The sequence below is a fragment of the Diceros bicornis genome, chromosome 31 (assembly GCF_020826845.1).
Source record: "Diceros bicornis minor isolate mBicDic1 chromosome 31, mDicBic1.mat.cur, whole genome shotgun sequence".
Taxonomy (NCBI): Eukaryota; Metazoa; Chordata; class Mammalia; order Perissodactyla; family Rhinocerotidae; genus Diceros; species Diceros bicornis.
Genome location: NC_080770.1, coordinates 32,239,926 through 32,258,657, shown reverse-complemented (window position 1 = coordinate 32,258,657; position 18,732 = coordinate 32,239,926). Strand labels below are relative to the sequence as shown.

Here is an 18,732-nt window from a genome sequence, read left to right as displayed (position 1 = left end):
GTCCCCTAATGAGTCCTAGAATCAGCCCCTTGGCTTCTTGGTAGAGTTTCCCGTCGTGGGGGGACGAGGGGGGAGATCCCGTCGTGGAGAGGGGGCATCTCGTCCGTCCTGTGTGAGGGAAACACAGCACAGAGTTCCCTTGACCTGTTGCATCCTCCCCCGCTTTTCAAGTCAGAGCTGGATTTCCTGAAATTGTTGAACTGGATGTAAGTGCAGGCGCCCCCTCCCCCCACCACCCCCAACAGGGTGAGAGTTGCTGCAGGGGAGGAGTGGGATGGGGTGAGGTGGGGTAGGGTGGGGGCCATTGGAGAGAAACTAAAGCGATGAGCACAGGACAGGAAAAGTGGGAGGAGGAGGGGGAGGGGGAGGAGGGGGGAGGAGGCCGTAAGATGAGAGAGGAGGGAAACGTGTCACCAGCCCGGCCCCGGGAGCTCCGCGGCCGCCGCGTTGGTTGACTCCGCCGGGGAGGACCCGAGGCTGGAGCGGACCCCGCAGAGGGCAGAGCTGGGCAGAGCGGGCGGCGAGAGCCATCCAGGGCGCTCGTTTCTCTCCGGTGAGAAAACTTTCCCGGGAAGACCGGAAACTTTTTCCTGGGCGCGCGGAGGCGAGCTGCGAGTGTGCGCGACTCGAGGTGACTCAGCCCCGGGACCCCAAGGGGGTGACGGGGAAGTCCCCGGGAGGGGCTAGAGTCGCAGGCTCAGCAACGGCACAGAATTGGGAACAAAATCGCCGGGCACGACAGGCACAGTGCGGCGGGGCACAGGGAAGCGGGGCTTGGGGAAAGCGTCACATTTGGGGGCAACCAGGTGGGGACCCCCGCATGGTTGAGGATCGCCCCATCGATCGGAAGCTGCCGGCAGGCGTAGAGCACCGGACTAGCGCCCATCGTGGTGGGGAGGGGGGGAGCTGAGCCCGCGTCGGCGGCTTAGGGTGGGCGAGGGACCCCTGTGGGTGGGATGGGGGATGCCGCCGATCGTGGGACCCGGGCTGAGCCAGGAGATCGTAAAAGAAAGTTTGCTTGTTTGTGTCTCTCGTTCTCCCCCGGCCTGAGGGGCAAATCTAAAGTAAGCTGACCCACTCGGGCGCGGGCGACTCGGCGCCCCGAAACAGCTCATCTTTTCCTGCCGTCCCCTCTTTTCTGGAGGGAGCGTGGGAGGGGAGGGCAGGGAAGGCAGCCGCTTTGTCCCGCGCGCCGCTGGACGTGCGCGCTCCGCCGACTGGGGCGGGCCGGGCGCAGCCTGGGGAGACCGGCGGGCGGGCGGCTCTCCCGGCCAGCGGCATCCCCTTCCCGCTGCATCTTTCCCGCCCGCCCTCCATTTGGCGAGGCTTCCCAGCGCGCGTACTGTGCGCGCACGGCGTGCTCACTGCGCGCAGGGGGCGCTCTAGGCCCCCCGCCCCGGGGGCTCAGGCTCTCCCTTCCCAGCCCTCTGCCCCTTATCCTGTGGGCGCCCGCCCCTGGTCACACCGGGCTGTGTACTTGCAAACTGTGCTGCAGGAATTGGCTCCGGGGTGCCTCCCTGGTTGGCAGTAGGGTTTTCCCCCTGTTGTACCCAGCCCCTGCTCTCGGTCACATGCCGCCGCCTCTTCCCCCGCGGTGCCGGGAGCCCGCGTTTTGTTTGTCAGCAGTAAGGCGATGAGTATTTATAGACGCCACTGCAATCCTGCGGTATGCAAGGTTTCAATTACTGCGATGCGCCCCACAAGACGGAAGGCTCACGCGCCGCTGCTCAGCGGCACGTCTGCTCTGGGGACTCGCATGGAAAAAGCTCTGAGCTGGAGTCTCCGGGCATCCCTGCTGGGGCGGAGTTCTGGACCTGTTGCCCAGACGATACGTGCAAATTCAAGTGATCCACGCAGAGGACCAAAGCAGTCAAGGACGCCAACAGCCCTGATTGTCTCCGTCCTCTGACCCCCTCCCCCACCAAAGGGTGCGCGCTTGTCCAGACCCGGAGACTGCCCTTTCGGCCCTGGCGTTGGTGATCCTGGCCACCGTGGGTTGCAGTCATGACATTTCATTGCCCTACTTGCTGCAAAATGTCATAGTGCTGCGCTCTGGTAAATTGCTCTCGGGGTGGAAGGCACTGTTATTGACAACGCGAAGCAGCAAGTGGGTCAGGAGGGGAAATGGAGCTTGCAGAAACTGAGTTAGCCAAGTTTTAAATTTAGCCCTGGTGAGGTTCCCGTACGACCGACTGAGAAGGGCGCAGCGCTGCTCTCTGGGACCTGGCTGTCCGTCTTCTCTGGCTGCAGTACTGAGCCCTGGAATCCGGCCGAGGGTGCTCTCAGAGCATCTCCTGTAGAATGTAGCAGATAAGGGAAACAATGCTTAGTCAGTCCAAAAAGTAAGGGAAACTGCTTGGTGAGTCCACAAAGTCGTCTTCGGTTTTTCCAACCCCAACTATTGTCTTTTCAGTATTTTATTGATGCTTCTAACAGCTAGAACCATTAATAGTGTAACAAAAAAGAAAGATAGGCGTTAGAAATAAGCTAGTCTAACCAGCTTATTTCTCAAGGGCTTGGACTAGCTTGTTTCTCAATGAGGAGACCTTATTTCTTTCAGATCCGGAGGGTCATGGATGTATGTTTATTTCAACGGGTGAGATTTCAATAATGGTCTGTTTGAACATTACAAAAATATGCCCTTTATTTTAAAAAAGGGGAGGGGACAACCACCCCTCGAGGTCTCATTATGTCTTAAACTGTGCACCAAGAGACTTTGATAGTATTATATAATCTGCACCATAACATTGATGAGGTAGGTACTATTATATCTCCGTTATATAGCTGAGCCCACTGAGGGTTAGAGAACTTAGTTTGTCCACACACACACAGGGTGGAGCTGAGAATGGGTTCCAGCTCTGTTAAGGCAGGCTTGTAGTGCCAGCCTCTACTGGAGATGTCTTTCCCTTCCTCCCTCAGTTGTTGATGAGCTCATCTTATAGTTGATTAACTTGGTGCCTTCTTTCTTTTTTTTTGTTTTAATGTCACATAATATCACAGAGTGGCCCAATTATTGAAAAAAAATCCTAGTCTTGTCTTTAGAAATCTGTTACACTGCTACCTGAAAATTCCATGCTGGCAATCCAGACCTAAATGTCATAATCTGCAGTTTGTTCTTGACAATCTATGTGCAACATTTAAACCATTTATCTGTAGAAAATTGAATCCAGTCAGGACTTTGTGTATGTCTTCATTATTTCTCTATCCTAAGGTTTGTAGGTGTGCATGTGTATATTTCCTGTTGTCATTCCTTTTGTATTGTCTTGTACAAGGTAAAATGTACCGAAATATTTCTTGAATTGCAGCCTTTAAATCTTTTTTTGTAGAGCTAGACCAATACAGAATTGATTTGCGAAATAGAGTACAAGCCCCTCTGAAAGATCCCTACGTGTCATTAGAACCTTGTTCGGTAGAGTTGCCTCTCCATATGCAAAATGTAAATGCTTGTTAAAAGCAATGCTTATAGAATGTATCATTTGTTAAGAAGTCAGTGTGAATTAATATCTCAGTTGCTGAAAGTTGGACGTGAACTATTCTGAAGATTTTGTAGGTGGTGCGGGGTTAGGAATTTGGGAGCAAAAAGTGGTACCCTGAGAAGCGGAAGGCGCTGTTTTCAAGGGAAGGTTCCACTCTGGAGCCAGGAAGGAGGTTGAGACTATATATGATGCAAGGCAATGAGAGGTATCAGAGGTGAAGCTGAGTTAATTCACATTTTTGTCAAGGGCTAGGGATCCAAGGTTTACTTTGAAACTTGTACAGTTAAAACAAACAAGCCAACTTAATTTATTGAGCAACTACTGTGAGCCAGGTACAGCCATGCTAATGTTGTTGGAGCTTCCCAAAAGCCGGAGCAGGTAGATATTCTTTCCTGTATTTAGGATGTGAAAATGGAGGCTCAGAGAGGTTAATTACTTTCCTCATGTCACACAGCCATTAACTTAAGCCCCTTGTTCTTTCCAGTACATTTTGATATCTATTCTTGAACGTCTTCCATGAAGAACCCAGGGTCTCAAGTACTCAAGAAGGTCCTAGTGGTTCAGTGGAAGTTTCTGGATCAGAAGTTGATACCAGAGCAGTGCAGGAGCTCTAAAGTGAGGGGACAATGGAGGAACTGAAGGGACAGTCTGGATAATTCTGACAGTAGTTATTCCGTGGAAGGAGAGAGGCCCTGTAGATGTTGTGTACATAGAGAACTACTAGCATTGGGCTGGCACAGGATGGCTGTCACGTTGCAGAGCAAGGCCTGGCGATGGGCATGCGACACGAGGTGCCCAGAGGGGAAAAGTGGGGAGGAGGCACCTCCACCTCCCTTGGAATGCCTTCAGTTGTGAAGATGCCCGGTTAGAATCGCCAGGTTATAGTCAATATAAGTTAGGGAGCCCGGGAGACCTGTTTCCGTTTTAATTGGACTTGGCCCTTTGAGGTAACAGGCATCCCATCTCTCTCTCTTTAAATATTGTTTTCTTATGCTTTGCCAGTTTATGGCCTTTGTAGGTCAATCCTTGGATTTCATTTAGAGGAGAGAGAGAGAAAAAAAAAAAGCAAAGGTTAGTGATTACCTAAATTGGATTAAGTTCTGTCTAGCAGCATTTAAAGAAATGCTGCTTGCTCTCTAATTACCGTCAACTAGGAATTTAAACGGTCTATTAAATTTAAGCTGACTTTTTTTTTTATCCCCTGATAGTTCCAGCTCTAACATATTCTGGGGTTTTGCTTTTTTATATTCTTCAAATGTGTAGAAGACATTCCCCCTTTTAAAAATATTACATTTCTGTAGCAGGATAGTAAATGATATCATGATATACTGGCTTCACTAAAAAGCAGAAGCACATAGCCAACGTCAGCGGCTCTGGCAGCCTCTGCAGAGCAAACCGGTTAACTGAGTTCTTGGTCAGAAATCTCGGGACATCTGTGTGAAGATTTTTGGATGGAAGATGGCTTGCTCATTTCTCTGTGGTAAAAGAATAGGCCTGGCATGAAAGTCAGCCACCTTGACTCTGTGTGTGAGCTTTGAGTCCAAACTACAGGAGTATTCTTTATCAGAGTGGGTGTGTGTGCACCTTGGGGCGGGGACGGGGTGAGGCAGGCGAGGTGTGGGGGTGCAGAGGTCAAGGGCATGGCCCTGAGGGAGACCGCCTCACTTGCCGTGGTCCCGGCCCTGGTGTGCTCATGGGTGAACGGTGCCCAGAAGGGTTTTGGAGAGCGGTGGAACTCACCAGAAGATCTCGCTCTCCCTCTTCTCACCGTGGCCTGTGGGAAAACCTGGTCGACATGTACCCTCGCCACTGCCCAGACACCCTATCATAATTATTTGTACAATGCATTTTGCATATAATCATACGCTGCATAAAATCATGTATTTACCTCTCTAGGCTTTTGTTCTCTTTCCTTGCCAATTTTGAGGTGTAAAGAGATTTCTCTCACGTACTCGTCAGTCTTCTGATTTCACTTTAGCTGGTTGCCAAACGCCAGCAACACCTCCAGTTCCTTGCCTCTCTCTTTACTTGTTCCAGAACTTTCTCCAGCTTTGCTGGTACTTTTTGACACAGGCCGAGTTCTGTGTTTTGTTGAGGGCATCTGTGCCAGCAGTTAGGTTTCTAGCAAACTCGAGGATTAAGGGACCGCCATTTGGGCTCCCTCGAATGTTCGGGAACTAGAGTATTTGTCCGCTGAAGCTGAGCCTGGGAGAAAAGCTGACAGAATTTGTTTTTTTCTTCTTCCCAAAGACTGGGGGCAAAAATCCAGCAAGGGCTCTGATGTGTGTCTGTATTATTCTGAACTAAGCTGCCCCAAACCCTGTCACAACCTGCTCGTGACCTCAGCTGTGTAAATCCTCCATGTAAACCCTTTTACGCTTGCTGTTTAATTCTAAATACTTCTCTGGAACTGGGTCAGCATCATTCCCCAAATGTCTCTGGGGGAGACCAGGTCAGCGGCTGCCGTCACGTTGGAGAACTCGGCTACAGCTTGCTGGCTGCTGGAGTCCACTGGTGTGGGGGCTCTGCAGCCACTTTCATTGTAAAATGTCTGGACGCAAAATTAGTGGGTAAACATAGTAATCCTTTGTGGTGTTCTGAGATAATTAAAAAAAAATTCTTGACCAGCAGGACAATCGATTCCCTTCAGGCTTTGGAAAAGCCCCCAGGACACCCCCAGAGGTTGGTATCAACTGTGCAGAGAGGAGAGTTGTTGGAACTCTCAACGCATGTAGGACCATGCGTTGGTCCTAACTGTCATCTTAGAGACGACACAGGTCAGGAAATTGAGATCTGAAATCTGATTGTGACTCTGCTGTGAGCAAGCTGTGTGACTGTGGGCGAATTGCTCAGTTGCTCTGGGCCTCAGTTTTCCTGTCTGCAAAATAGTGAGATTGGCCCACTGCTAGGGTTCCTTTCTGTTCTAAAATTCCGTGATGGCCAAGGAAGCATGGTCTAGAGAAGTGCTTGTTAAAGTACGTACGAATCACCTGGGATCCCGTTCAACCACAGAATCCGATTCGGTGGGTCTGGGTTGGGGCCTGAATGTCTAACAAGCTCCCAGGTGATGGTAATTCCGCTGATTCTCAGATTACAGAGTAAGTAGCCAGACACCCAAGTCTAGATCAGAGTCAGCGCTCAGCCCTACTGACATTTCAGGCTGGAGAATTTTGTATTGTGGGGCTGTCCCGTGCAGTGTAGGATGCTTAACAGCATCCCTGGTCTCCACCCACTGGATGTTCATAGCACCTTCCACCCCCACTCCCACAGTTATGACAACCCCAAATGCCTCCAGACTCTGCAGAACGTCTCCTGGGGGAAGTGGGGACAAAGGCACCCCTGGTTGAGAACATCGGTCTAGACCAGTGTTAGCAAGCCTAGCTGTACATCAGAATCATCTGGAAGATGTCTAGAAAGTACAGTAGCCTGTAGTTCTCTCCTTGACATTCTGGAAAAGCACAGGTTCTAGCCTGAGTCCCGGTGCTGTCTCCCCATAGCCATGGGACAGCATGCAAGTTGCTCACGTGCTCTGAAGCAAAATTCTTCACTTTCTAGTTAGGCAGATAGCGATGCCTACTCCATAGTGTTGTTGGGGAGATATAACGAGATGGCACGAGAATGGGCTTGGAAACCGTCAAGTGCTGTGCACATGTTAGTGGTGAGTGTCGTACCATAGGCCTCTGGAGTTTTGTTTTATTGGTTCAGTCACCTGTTTATTCTTGCCAGGGCTGGATTCATCTTCCCTTAGGCCTGCTTCAGTGACTGTCACACTCTTGCCTCATCCTTCCTCCAGCCCTCGAAGTTCCGAGCGGTGCATTCTGTTTCTCCAGTCACTCTAACGAAAGGGTCTCAAACTGACAGCCTGGGGGCCAGACTTTGGCATCAGACAGGTCTTGTTCGGTTTGAATGGAGTTTTGAAAAAAAAAAAAAGAGTATTTTTTCCGATATTTAAAAATTGGGAGATTAGACATATAAACTCAGGTTTCCAATTTTTCTTTAAAAAACGAAAAGAAAACTGAGTGTTCTCTTTTGTTTCACACAGCCCTGCTTGGCCCTCGAGCCGTGGTTGCGTTCCCTGCCCCGTAGGCGTCGAGTTCGCCATCCCTGCTTTAGGCCTTCCTGTGTTTTTCTGTAATCATGACCAAATTACTATTCTCTTTTTCTTCCTTTATTATTGGTAGGACCATATCTGGCTCATCTTTGTGTCCAAGATAGTAGGTGCTCATAGATATTTGCTGAAATGTGATATTTTCATCCTATCTTTGCTTGTCACAGATAAAAAAGGATACTTGTTCAGCTTTATCTATGAAAGCTTGTTTTTCCTTCCCCAAATTTCCTTTTTGGTCTCCAGTGTCCATATTCTTTAGAGGAAAATAGAGAACCGGTATTTTTCAGTTGACCTTTTGTTAGCTTTGCCTTGTAACTCGAGAAGGCGATTTAACCTTTCTGCCTCAATCTTGTCTCAACTACCCATCTTCAGCTACAGCCCTGGGTGTCGGGTTGCATTTGTAACGTGACTTTTGAGTATTTCCTGTGAGCCCCTGAGCCCCGTGGGGGCAGATGCCTTCCTCTGCTTTGCCCCATCCGGCTTCCTCTGCTCAGATCCTGGCACAGTGGGCCTTCTAACATTTGGTTGTTGAATGGACTTGAACTCATGACCTCCACGAAATGGTCAGATCCCCATAGCCCCTTCCATTTTCCAGCTATGTATACCTGGCTACATGACTTGGGGAGAAGTTTCCTTCCCTTCATCGCCTTTGCTTATGAAAACTCATTCATTCCCTCCTGTTCCTGCAATGAGCGAGTGGAGCTGATTTTTAATCACCAGCACATGTTAATCTAGAGCACATTTCCCCACACTGAAAACTCTTGGCTGCCAGACAGTAGCTTCTGACCGCTCTGTCACCCACCAGGGTTTTATATATGTTCCATGTCAGAAATGTAATTGCTCACATAATGGTCAGTCTCGGCTACCGCATGCGTCTAGACTTTTCCGTTTATCATCTGGTAGGCACTGCCGAATCACTCTGCATGGCATTTATGGGCCACACCCAAACAATTTGCACTCCAAGAAACTCGATACTCAAAGTGGGGCTTATACATGAGTAAATAAGATGTGTGGTTATTCCCCACAGTTTTGCTTAACTCGTACCAAAGGAGGGGATTTTTCTGGTGATTATACAGTGGTTTGCAGGCCAGGGTGATGAATGATGATGATGTGATGAAATAATTACTGCTAGGTGGATCTAAACTGTCTGCGCCCTGAGTCCCGTGGACGTTTAGCGAACGCTGTTCAGCAGAGATAAACACAAGCTCGCATCCTGTTTGCGTCAATATTTACTATTGCACAAATTTGGACTCCAGACTCTTCTGTCTGGGCTCGGTTTCCAGAGGCGCGCTGAGAAAGTTGTCTCATTCTTCCTGTTGAGCCTTTTCCATAGTCCAAACTTGACCCTTAACATTTTCTTGTTTGTAGGAGTGTCTGTGCCTTGGCCAGCTTTTGTCTCCTAAGAGTTGCGAAGTTTGGTTCTTAATCAAAACAAACCACACAGTGCTTGCAGCCGGCGCCTCTCCTTGGCCATGTTGGTAGGCTCTGCTGACCAGCAGAGAGACCCTGGATTCCTCACGCATGCGGCCCAGGTCCATGGTCCTGTGTACAGTAATGCTTAGGTGGATCCTCGTTCAGTGAGCTGGAAAGAGAATTATTCCGGTCGCTCAGAGAGGGGAAGCCTGCTCCTCCTGGTGCCTTGGAAGCCCACATTTCATTCCATCATTCAGAAATAGTGATGGGCACCTTCAGTGTGCCCAGCACTGTGCTTGCAGTGGGATGCGCAGGAGACAGGGAAGGCCTTTGACTTTAAGGAACTTACATGCTATCAGGGCTGGTCAGACAGTGAACAGGTAAACAAACACGATGACGGCAGCTCTCTTGGTCAGTGTCGTGAAGAAACGAAGCCTCCTTGTAAGAGACAGAGCGCACTTGCTGGACGAGGTAAGAAGCTGCTGGTGACTTTCCAGAAGGGAAGCCAGGGGTGGTGTTCAGCTCTCTTCTCTGTGTGTGGCAGACACGAGCGTTGTTTAAAACAGCGGAGTTAGGAGCTCAGGCCCTAGAATCAGATAGGATTTGGCTCTTGGTCTCTCTTACTAGTCTTCTGACTTTGGGTAAGTTCATTCTCAGGCTTCAGTTTCTTCATCTGCAAAATGGGAATAATAAAACCTACCTCATTGGTTTCAAGTGGAAATGAACTGAGCTGATAGATGCCAGTGGAGGCTTGGCACCATCCTGACCATCACGGCCAGCCTCTGATGGTAGTATCTTCTTGTCAGCAATAAATATAATAACGTAGCCGTCGTAGGCAATTGATTTGCAAAGTGGTCTCACAGCTCTTGAAAACCTGCTTCTGACGTGGTTTCCGTCCAGTGGGCGGGGGTTGGGGAGTGCGGAGCGTGAGTCCTGATGTATTTCCTAGGTTGGCTTGGAGGCTTCTGTTTGCTGTGTTTCTTTTAGTGAAATCCCAGGTGCTGCTGGCTGCCCTGTCTGTCTGAAGAGTGTGTCTGGGTGTGTGTTCAATACAACGAGGTGCTTGTGGTTCCACTGAGGAATCAGTGGTGCGGTGGGAGTGAGATAAGACAGGGAGCTGTTGGTTAGGAGGCCGGTCACCTAGAGGATGTGGTTGGTGGGGCTGACACATCGGCTGAGGGCTGGTTCTGAGTCTGTGCTGTGTCGGGGTCTAACCCCTCACTTCGTCTCTGGAAGGTGCCCAGGTCTGTAGGGCTCCCAGGGTGGGGGCTGAATGCAGAGCTGGCGAGGTGGATAGATAATCATGGCCATCAGCTGGGCCAAACCCTTGATGAACTGATAGGTCAGCAGACCTAGGGAAGGGAAGTGACTTGCTCAAGCCCACAGGCCACGGACCGAAGGCTGGTTCGTGCCGGCTTACGTTACACTTGGCTGAGGCCCTGGGTGAAAGGCTGGTGGTCACAGGTGTGGTGGGGTAAAATAAAGGTCACAGACCTATCTGCTAGGCCCCTAAACTGCTAGTCAGCCTGGTGAATTAGTTGCCAACACTTACAAAGCACATTTTTAAATGTGATTTAAAAGGTGATGTCACATTTTTAAAAATCTGGATTTTTGGCTTCTCTTGGAAAATTTAGATCTGACAAAACCAGGCTTATATCCTGAGATGGCAAAAACCAGGCTGGACTGAGCAGTGGCCGCCTCCTTCGCCCTGGGCACGTCCTGCCCACTCCCTGCGACGCTCCGGGCCTGGGCCTCTGGCCAGCGTGGGATCCATGGTGCACAAAAAGAGAGGAATTAGCTCTTCTTTTCATCTTCTTCACTTACAGTGTTTTTGGGCCCATGTGTTCCACACAGGGCAGCTCCTGTTGTAGAATAAGTGCTGAATAAATGAATTTGTGTTGAAGGAATGAATGAATGAATGAGTAGACTGTAATTGATGGACTTCTGCACTGGGAATCAGAAGGCGAGTTTGAATCCTGACGTCTTCCAAACAGGGGAGTGACTTTGAATGAATCGCATGACCTTTATTTTTTGTCTTTCTTTCCTTAGGCAGGGAGGGAGGGCTGCAGTTGTTTTTACTTATTTATTTGAATAAGTCATACATTTTCGTGTTTCAAAATTCAAAAGGGACAAAAGAGTTTATAGAGAAAACTCTTCCCCCTGTGTCCCTCCCGCCCAGCTCCTTCCTGGGGGAAACCACTGTTACCAGTTTCTGGGCTGTCTTTCCAGAGAAACCTTACGGACGTGCAATGAAATATGTAAATGCTCTTTCTCATCTTTCTTATGCAGGTGGTAGCGTAATGTACACATGGTTTTGCGTTTAGCCTTTTTTTCTCTCAGACTGTCCCCTGGAGAGCACCCCACACAGTGCCTAGTTCCCCTTCTTTCTTAGAGCCACAGAGGACTCCAGTGTGGGGGACACCGTGGTTGGCACAGCCAGTCCTCTTTCGCTGAGCGTCAGGTTATTTCCAGCCGTTGCTGTTACCGAGAAGGCTGTAGTGAAACCCTTGTTACATGAGTCCCTCGATGTGCCTGGGGTAAGTTTCCTGGAAGTGGAATTGCTGGGTCCTGAGGGGCAGCCTTTGTCATTCTGGGAGATGTTGTCAGATTCCCCTCTGTGGCAGTCGTCCTGGACTGCTCTCCTCCCAGCCATGTGTGAGTGCCCGAGGCCCCACACCCCGGGCAGACATCACTTTTTGGAGCCATTTACGAGGGTTTTGTGAAGGACACAGTGTTTTATACAGAGAGCAACACTAGCTACAATTTTTGGGGCCCCCACCATGGGCCAGGCCACGGTCTAGGTCATCTCATTTCATCTTGACGACACTGAGATGAAGATCACACTCATTTGACAGACGAGGAAACTGATTCAGTGAGTCTGAGTCGCTTACCCGGGTCACTCAGCTAATCAGCTGTAGAGGCTGGGTTTGAACGCAGCTTTGTCAGATGTCAATGCCAGGGTGTTTCCGTGTGGCAAAGCCCGTCGTGACTTTCGGTGTCAATGTTCCGAGCTGACACTTGCTCCCGGTTCCAGTAGTGCCTCTCCTGTGGCTGGTTCATTGGCTCATTCATCAGATATCTGTGGCATTCCTGCTCTGCTCCAAGCCCTGGGGACGCACTGCAAGAGAACAGGATACACGTAGTCCCTGCCCTTATGGACCTCGCAAAAACAATAACAAGTAATTCTGTAGTCATTTATTGAGGTAGACTGTGACAAGCCTACAAAGGAGGTTGGGAGGGTGCAGGTGCTCTGTGGGGTGATGTGACCTGATCAGGGATCGGGGGGGAAGGAGGGCCTCTCTGAGCAAGTGAAGGACAGGAGATAAAGGGTGTGCTGGTTTGAGCCTGGAGAAGTGGGTGGAAAGTATTTCACACAGAGGGCATAGCACATGTAAAGGTCCTGGGGCAGGGAAGAGCAGGTGGTATTGGAGGGACTGAGGAAGGCCAGTGAGCTGGTGTGCAGGGTGGTGGGAGGCGAGGATGTGAGCGTGGGGTTTAGGGATTTAAGGGCTGTGGGGAGCCTTTGGAGGCATCGAAGCAACAGGGTGATGCGAGTGTGGTGGGCCCTGGCTGTTGGGTTCTCGTCCTTGTGCCGCCTCTCACAGGCTGCGTGACCTCAGACAAGTCAGACACTTGGCACGTCCATTTCCTTCTCTGTCGGATGGGGATGGTAATAGCATCCCGGCCGTTGTGGAGATCAGACACGGGCTTTCACACGTTTTGAGTGCTACCTACAGTATGAAATATGTGCTACATTTCCACTCGGTACACGAGTGCATGTGTAATATACACGTATCCCCCAAATGCAATGCACTCTGATATTCTCTGTTCTAATCTATCTCATTAGAGGATTTTGGTCAAGACGCCCTCAATTCATATTAAAAACGCTGAGATAATCCATGTCGAGAGCCTGCTCCACAGTGGGCGCTCAGCAAATGGTGCTGTCACTCTCGGCATGGTCGTGATGATAAAGATGATTCTGGCTGCAGTTATAGAGAATGGATCGGTCGAGTTAAATGACAGTATCTAAGTCCTGACGGTGCTGAAGGACGTTGGCTCTTCATTTCTGTGTTCACGTCCCAGGGAAGGAGTGCCTCGCGGGGCTTCCTGCCTGCAGGAGCTTCTGAGGGGACGCGTCAAATGGACTGTCTGTCTGGTTTCCCTGAGAACTGGCTTGTCCCCGTTTTCCGGGCGGACCCATCAGACGGTGTGCTCAGTTTTCTTTGACTTTTTTGTTATTTACACTCAGAATGGCTTTTTCCTGGAAGCCTCAGAGTCGTTATGGCCACCACTTCTTTATTTTAAGTTGTGCCATGATTGTACTTCCCTTTTCAGAGGCAGGGGTTGGAGCCTTAGTGGAATTCATTTGCATTTTCCACTGAGTGCACCACCTTCTGCCCACTGGCCCGGCCTACAGGGCTCGGCCCCCCTCCCCGTGCCCGGGCCTGGCAGCTGGGAGGAGAAAGCGAGACACCGCATTCTTTTTCTCCAAGAAACACATCCTGGATCCTGAGTGCGGAGGTTTTCAAAGAAACCCCCGTGAGGTGAGCCTCGGAGAGCAGGCCAGGGATAACACCCAATAACCCGGTAACTGGCACAGCACTGCATGTGTCCAGGACCCCAGCTTTCCAGATAATGAACCCTTTAAGCACCAAACACTTAACCCTTTAAATCGTTTAGAAGAACATTTTTCTAAATGTTAACTGCATTGGTCCTTCAGAAGAGAACATCTACCAAACACCGTGGTTTCTTTAACTCAGAGACAGTAGGCACAGAACCTTCTGTGATGCTGATGCTGGTGGTGGTGGTGGTGGTGGCTGAATTGTGTCCCCCCTAATTTCATATATTGAAGACCCAGCCCCCAGGACCTCAGAATGTGACCGTATTTGGAGATAGAGCCTTCAAAGAAGGGATTAAGTTAAGGTGAGGCCTTTAGAGTGGGTCCTAATCCAGTCTGACTGGAGTCCTTCTAAGAGGAGGAAATGTAGACACAGAGGGAAGACCAAGTGAGGACACAGCGAGAAGACGGCCATCTGCAAGCCAAGGAGAGAGGCACCCTGCCCACACCTTGATCTTGAGCTTCTGGCCTTCAGACCTGTGAGCAAATACATTTCCGTTGTTTCAGTCGTCCAGCCTGTGGTATTCGGGTAGAGCAGCCTGAGCAGACTGACACGGTGGTGGTGGCGGTAATAAAAATAGACACTAGGTAGCATTTATTAAGCCCTTGCCGTGCGTACCAGGACTATTCTAAGCCTTAGTTGAATCATCTCATCCGACTCGCATGTCAGCCCTCAGTCACCTGCCCGGGTCGTATGGGAAGTGGTGACACCGAGCCTGGCTCTGCACATATGCTCTGAACCTCCACTGCACCTGTGTCCAGCGCCTGCATAGTTCCAGGAACCATGTCAAATGCTTCCTAATAATCTTTCTCATCTCCATAGCAATGCTCCAAGGTAACTCTTCCTGTTCCCGTTTTTCAGATGTAGAGACTGCAGTTCAGAGTGGTCCAAGGCCATGCAGTGAATACATTCATTTCTTGTGCTGCAATAACGAATTCCCACAACCTTGGCGGCTTAAAACTGAAATTTATTCTCTCACAGTTCTGGAGGTCAGAAGTCCAGAATCAAGGTGTCACGGGATTGTACTCCCTCCAGAGGCTCTGGGGGAGAATCTCTTTCTTTCTTCTTCCAGCTTCTTCTTGTGGCTGCCAGCATTCCTTGGCTTGTAGCGGCATCTCTCCAGTCTCGGCCTCCGTCTGCACATCACCTTCTCCTCTGTGTGTATCTGTGTCTTCTCTCCTGTCTCCGATCTCCTTCTGCATCCCTCTTAGGAGACACGTAATTGTATTGATGGCCCACCTGGATAACCCAGGGTGCGCTCCTTCTCTCAAGATCCTTAATCACTCTGTTGCCACCTAAGGCAATATCCACCGGTTCTGAGGGCTGAGAAGTAAATATTTCTTTGGGGGCCAGTTTTTTGCCTCCCACAGTTAGTGGCAGAATGAGTGTTGACACCAGGGTTTGTCAGATTCCAGAGCCTCTAGCAGCTACTCATTCTTCAGAGCTACAGGCACGAGGCCCCTCAACTCCTTTCCTGCAATTTCTGGGCTGTGGTGGGGGCGGATGTTAGTCACAGAGCGAAGCTAAGAATTACCGGCTCTTTGACCCAGCGGTTCCACTTCTGAGAATGCACCTGACAGAAACGGTCCTGCGTCCCCAAGACTGGCAGATATGCTCATTTGTGGCACTAACAAAAAACTAGAAACTTCTGAAATATCCATCCCTAGGGGAGTAGTTAAATCAAGTATGGTATCCCCTAAATGGAATAGTTAATAAATTATTAAAAATAATGAAGTAGATCAATCTATAGTGATATATATTGAAGATGGGGAAGATGACCATGATGTATTAAGAGGAAAGAACAGGGCCGGCCCCGTGGCTTAGCGGTTAAGTGCGCGCACTCCGCTACTGGCGGCCCGGCTTTGGATTCTGGGCGTGCACCGGCGCACCGCTTGTCCGGCCATGCTGAGGCGATGTCCCACATACAGCAACTAGAAGGATGTGCAAGTATAACACAACTATCTACTGGGGCTTTGGGGGAAAAAGGAGAAAAAAATAGAAAAGGAGGAGGATTGGCAAAAGGTGTTAGCTCAGGCCGGTCTTCCTCAGCAAAAAGAGGAGGGTTGGCATGGATGGTAGCTCAGGGCTGATCTTCCTTACAAAAAAAAAAAAAAAAGAGGAAGGAACAAATTACCCTTTTTTATTTTTATTTTTGCTGAGGAAGATTGGCTCTGAGCTAACATCTGTTGCCAATCTTCCTCTATTTTGTATGTGGGACGCCTGCCACAGCATGGCCACCAACAAGTGGTGTAGGTCTGCGCCCTGGAACCGAACCCAAGCCGCTGAAGCGGAGCCTGCTGAACGTAACCATGGGGTGGGCCCATTTTTATTAATATATTGTGTGTGCATATGTGTATGGCTATTAAAAATTAAATTAAATTAAAATCCAGTTCCTCAACCACACCAGCCACATTTCAAGTGCTCAGTAGCCACGTATGGCTAGTGGCTACCCCACTGGACAGCACAGATGTAGAACATTCCTGTCACATCAGAAAGTGCTAGGCGGAGCTTCTCTACACTATTAAGTGGCCAGAGGGAGGCCTTCCATTCCCCATGTTACAGATTTCTGTGACTGTTGACATTTTTTATGATAAATCGGCAGGTGTGCTATTATCGGAAGAACAGAAGCACATGGGATTTCCAAGGCAACAGTATTTCTTATGCAGGTGGTCGCTTATTATCATCATTTAAGATATATGTGTTTGTGTGAGTATAAACTTCTCAAGTATGTTTCATAATGAAAATATTTAAAAATATATACAGAAAAGAAAAAAAGGAATGGCCTGGCGGGGCACACGTGGCTGGCCGGGCCTGGTTCCCTGGCCCCTAGCTTTCCAGCCTTGGCCAAGTCGCTCGGCCTGTCGGAGCCTCTGTTCCCGAATCTGACAGGATCCCTCTCCACCTGCCCTGTAGGGTCGGATTCCGAAGTGTGATGAGGTGTGGAGAAAGTCTTTGAAACCGAGGAACGTGCTCCATGGAGGTGAAGGGTTAGTAAGTAGTGAGTTGCCTGGGGCCTGAGGAGGCCAGGCCCCTAGTGACCACCCCTGGGGCCCAGAGACCTTCCCTGCTCCCAAAGGGAGTGGTTTCCAGACATCGCTGAGGTCCCATAAGCAGGAGGAAGTGTTGCCATATTCCCACTGCTGTCATTGCTTGGAGATTTAGAAATAACAAGTTATTTTATTTATTTAACAAGCACTTATGTACTTTGCTATTTGCCGTGCACTGTTCTAAGTGCTTTACAAATATGTACTCATTTTATTACTCATTTTATCATCATACAACCCCCAGGGAGTCACTGTTAGCCTGCCCATTTCATGCAGGAGGAAATCGAGCCTCAGAGAGGTCAAGGGACTTGCCCAAGGTCACACAGCTAGTAAGGAGGGGGGCCTCTAAGGAAGGCAGTCGCTGCTTTCTCCTTTCCTCCTTCTCACTGCTCCTCTTGCCCCATCGAATATGGTCACAGAGTTCCTTATGTCAGTTTATCCACCTCAGGGGCATGGATTTAAATTTTGATGGGAAATCTCGTGACTGGACGTTCCTGACTGACTTGGTAGCTTCGACTCTGATTTTCTGGCTGAGCTTGGTGGCATGGCAAAGTGGGAATGGGCTGTAGAATTAGGCCAATCTGGGCACCAGTCACTGATTTGCCTTTTATTAGCTGTGTGACTTCTGGCAGGTTACTTAACTTCTCTGATCTTCACATGGGGTTTTGTGAGTGTCGAGTGCATTTACCTCCTGTAACAGTGCTTGTCATCATGTCACGCAGGCGTTCGATGCCTTCTTAGGTGCCACCCTTTCCTTCATCTTTATCTTAAGCAGTGAGCTTAGCTTGAAGACACAGAGATGAGTAAATCCCAATGCCTGTCTTGAAAGAGTTTACAGAATGGCCTAGGTGGGGCCTAGGTGGGGGCCGGGGATCTTTCTATATCAGGAGTCAAGGACCTGAGTTCTAGCCAGTGCTGGCTCTCTCCTACCTCGGAGACGTGGGACAAGTTTCTCTGCTCCTCTGGGCTTCACTTTTGCCACCTGTAAACTGGGCCTGGCTTGGCATCTGTCCTGTCATTTTCCGATTTGTCATATTGAGGTCAGGACAAGTGTGTGCCTGGGGGGCCAGCGCGTCGCAGGGAGACAGGGATGCGCCAGCCTTTCCCTCCAGGCCCTCTGGTCAGCGCTCCCCGCAGCGTCCTCCCCACGTGCTCGGGGCCTTCTGGCTCTGTCCCGGAGCAGGGGCGGTAGGGACAGAGGTGGCTCCAGGTTCTCCTCAGCCTGTCAGGGTCTGCACGTGGCGGATGCTGCAGGTGAAGCATGAGTCAGAGGCAGCTAGTGTGCATGTTACTCCGCAGCCAACCCGAGGCTGCAGGATCCGTCGCCATGGTCCTTCTGGGTGAAAATTACCCTTATTTAAAAGAGGTCCTGTCTGTGGATGAGGCTGCCTGTGTGCCTGCTGAACACACATACTTCCTGGAGTGGGAGGCCGGGGGGCGGTGCTGAGAAGCGGCGGGGGCAGGAGCCCGTCCGTGGTCCCCAGCGTGGCACAGCCTCCCAGAGGAGCGGGTGTCTCCTCAGGAAGCCGGCAGGTAAACGCCTGGAGTGGGCCACTCTGCTCGCCCTCCACTTCCCTGTACAAGAGCCACGGAGCGGGAGGCGGCTCCCTCACCTCAAGTTCAACCTGCTCGTAAAAGGAGTTAATATCCTGTAACTCACAGAATTGTACTCAGCAGGTCCGTTTAAAGAGGGGCAGCGAAATGGAGCCTCTCTGAATTGTGTGACCTTTATCGGGCAAGTTAAATCCCAAAGCCAGACGGTTTAAGGATTCTGAAGGGGCTTCCGTGGTTTTATTTCTTCTTCGCCTCCTTCGTTGACTGGCATAGATCTTTCCAAATTCTGGTGGCACTTGTGGAGTTATTGGGACTCTGAAACCGGGCAGGCCTGTTATGTCCTCCCCAGCATCTACTGACAAATTTTTAGTCTCTGCCGGCCCATTCTGAGAACAGGGTGCAGGGGCAGGAGACTAAAAGAAAATGGCGCACAAGTCTGCTTTCCTTGAAAAAGAATTTAGGAGGTGGAACAAGCCATTCCGTTTTTGGCTCCTGGTCTACAAGTTCCTTGTCACTGT

General features: G+C 50.0%; 1 protein-coding gene across 3 annotated transcripts in view; it reads left to right on the top strand.

Annotated features, from left to right (window-relative positions):
• The first annotated feature begins 415 nt into the window (after window positions 1-415).
• The window catches only part of PRR5L (proline rich 5 like), a 73,248-nt gene continuing 54,931 nt past the window's right edge, over window positions 416-18,732 (top strand). Inside the window, exon 1 of one of the 3 annotated variants that reach the window (XM_058527137.1) lies at window positions 416-553. The gene's annotated coding sequence lies outside the window, so the exon portion shown is untranslated. Of the gene's footprint in view, window positions 632-16,412; window positions 16,604-18,732 lie in introns of those variants that run through there. The other 2 variants (XM_058527136.1, XM_058527138.1) reach the window with 2 other exon arrangements.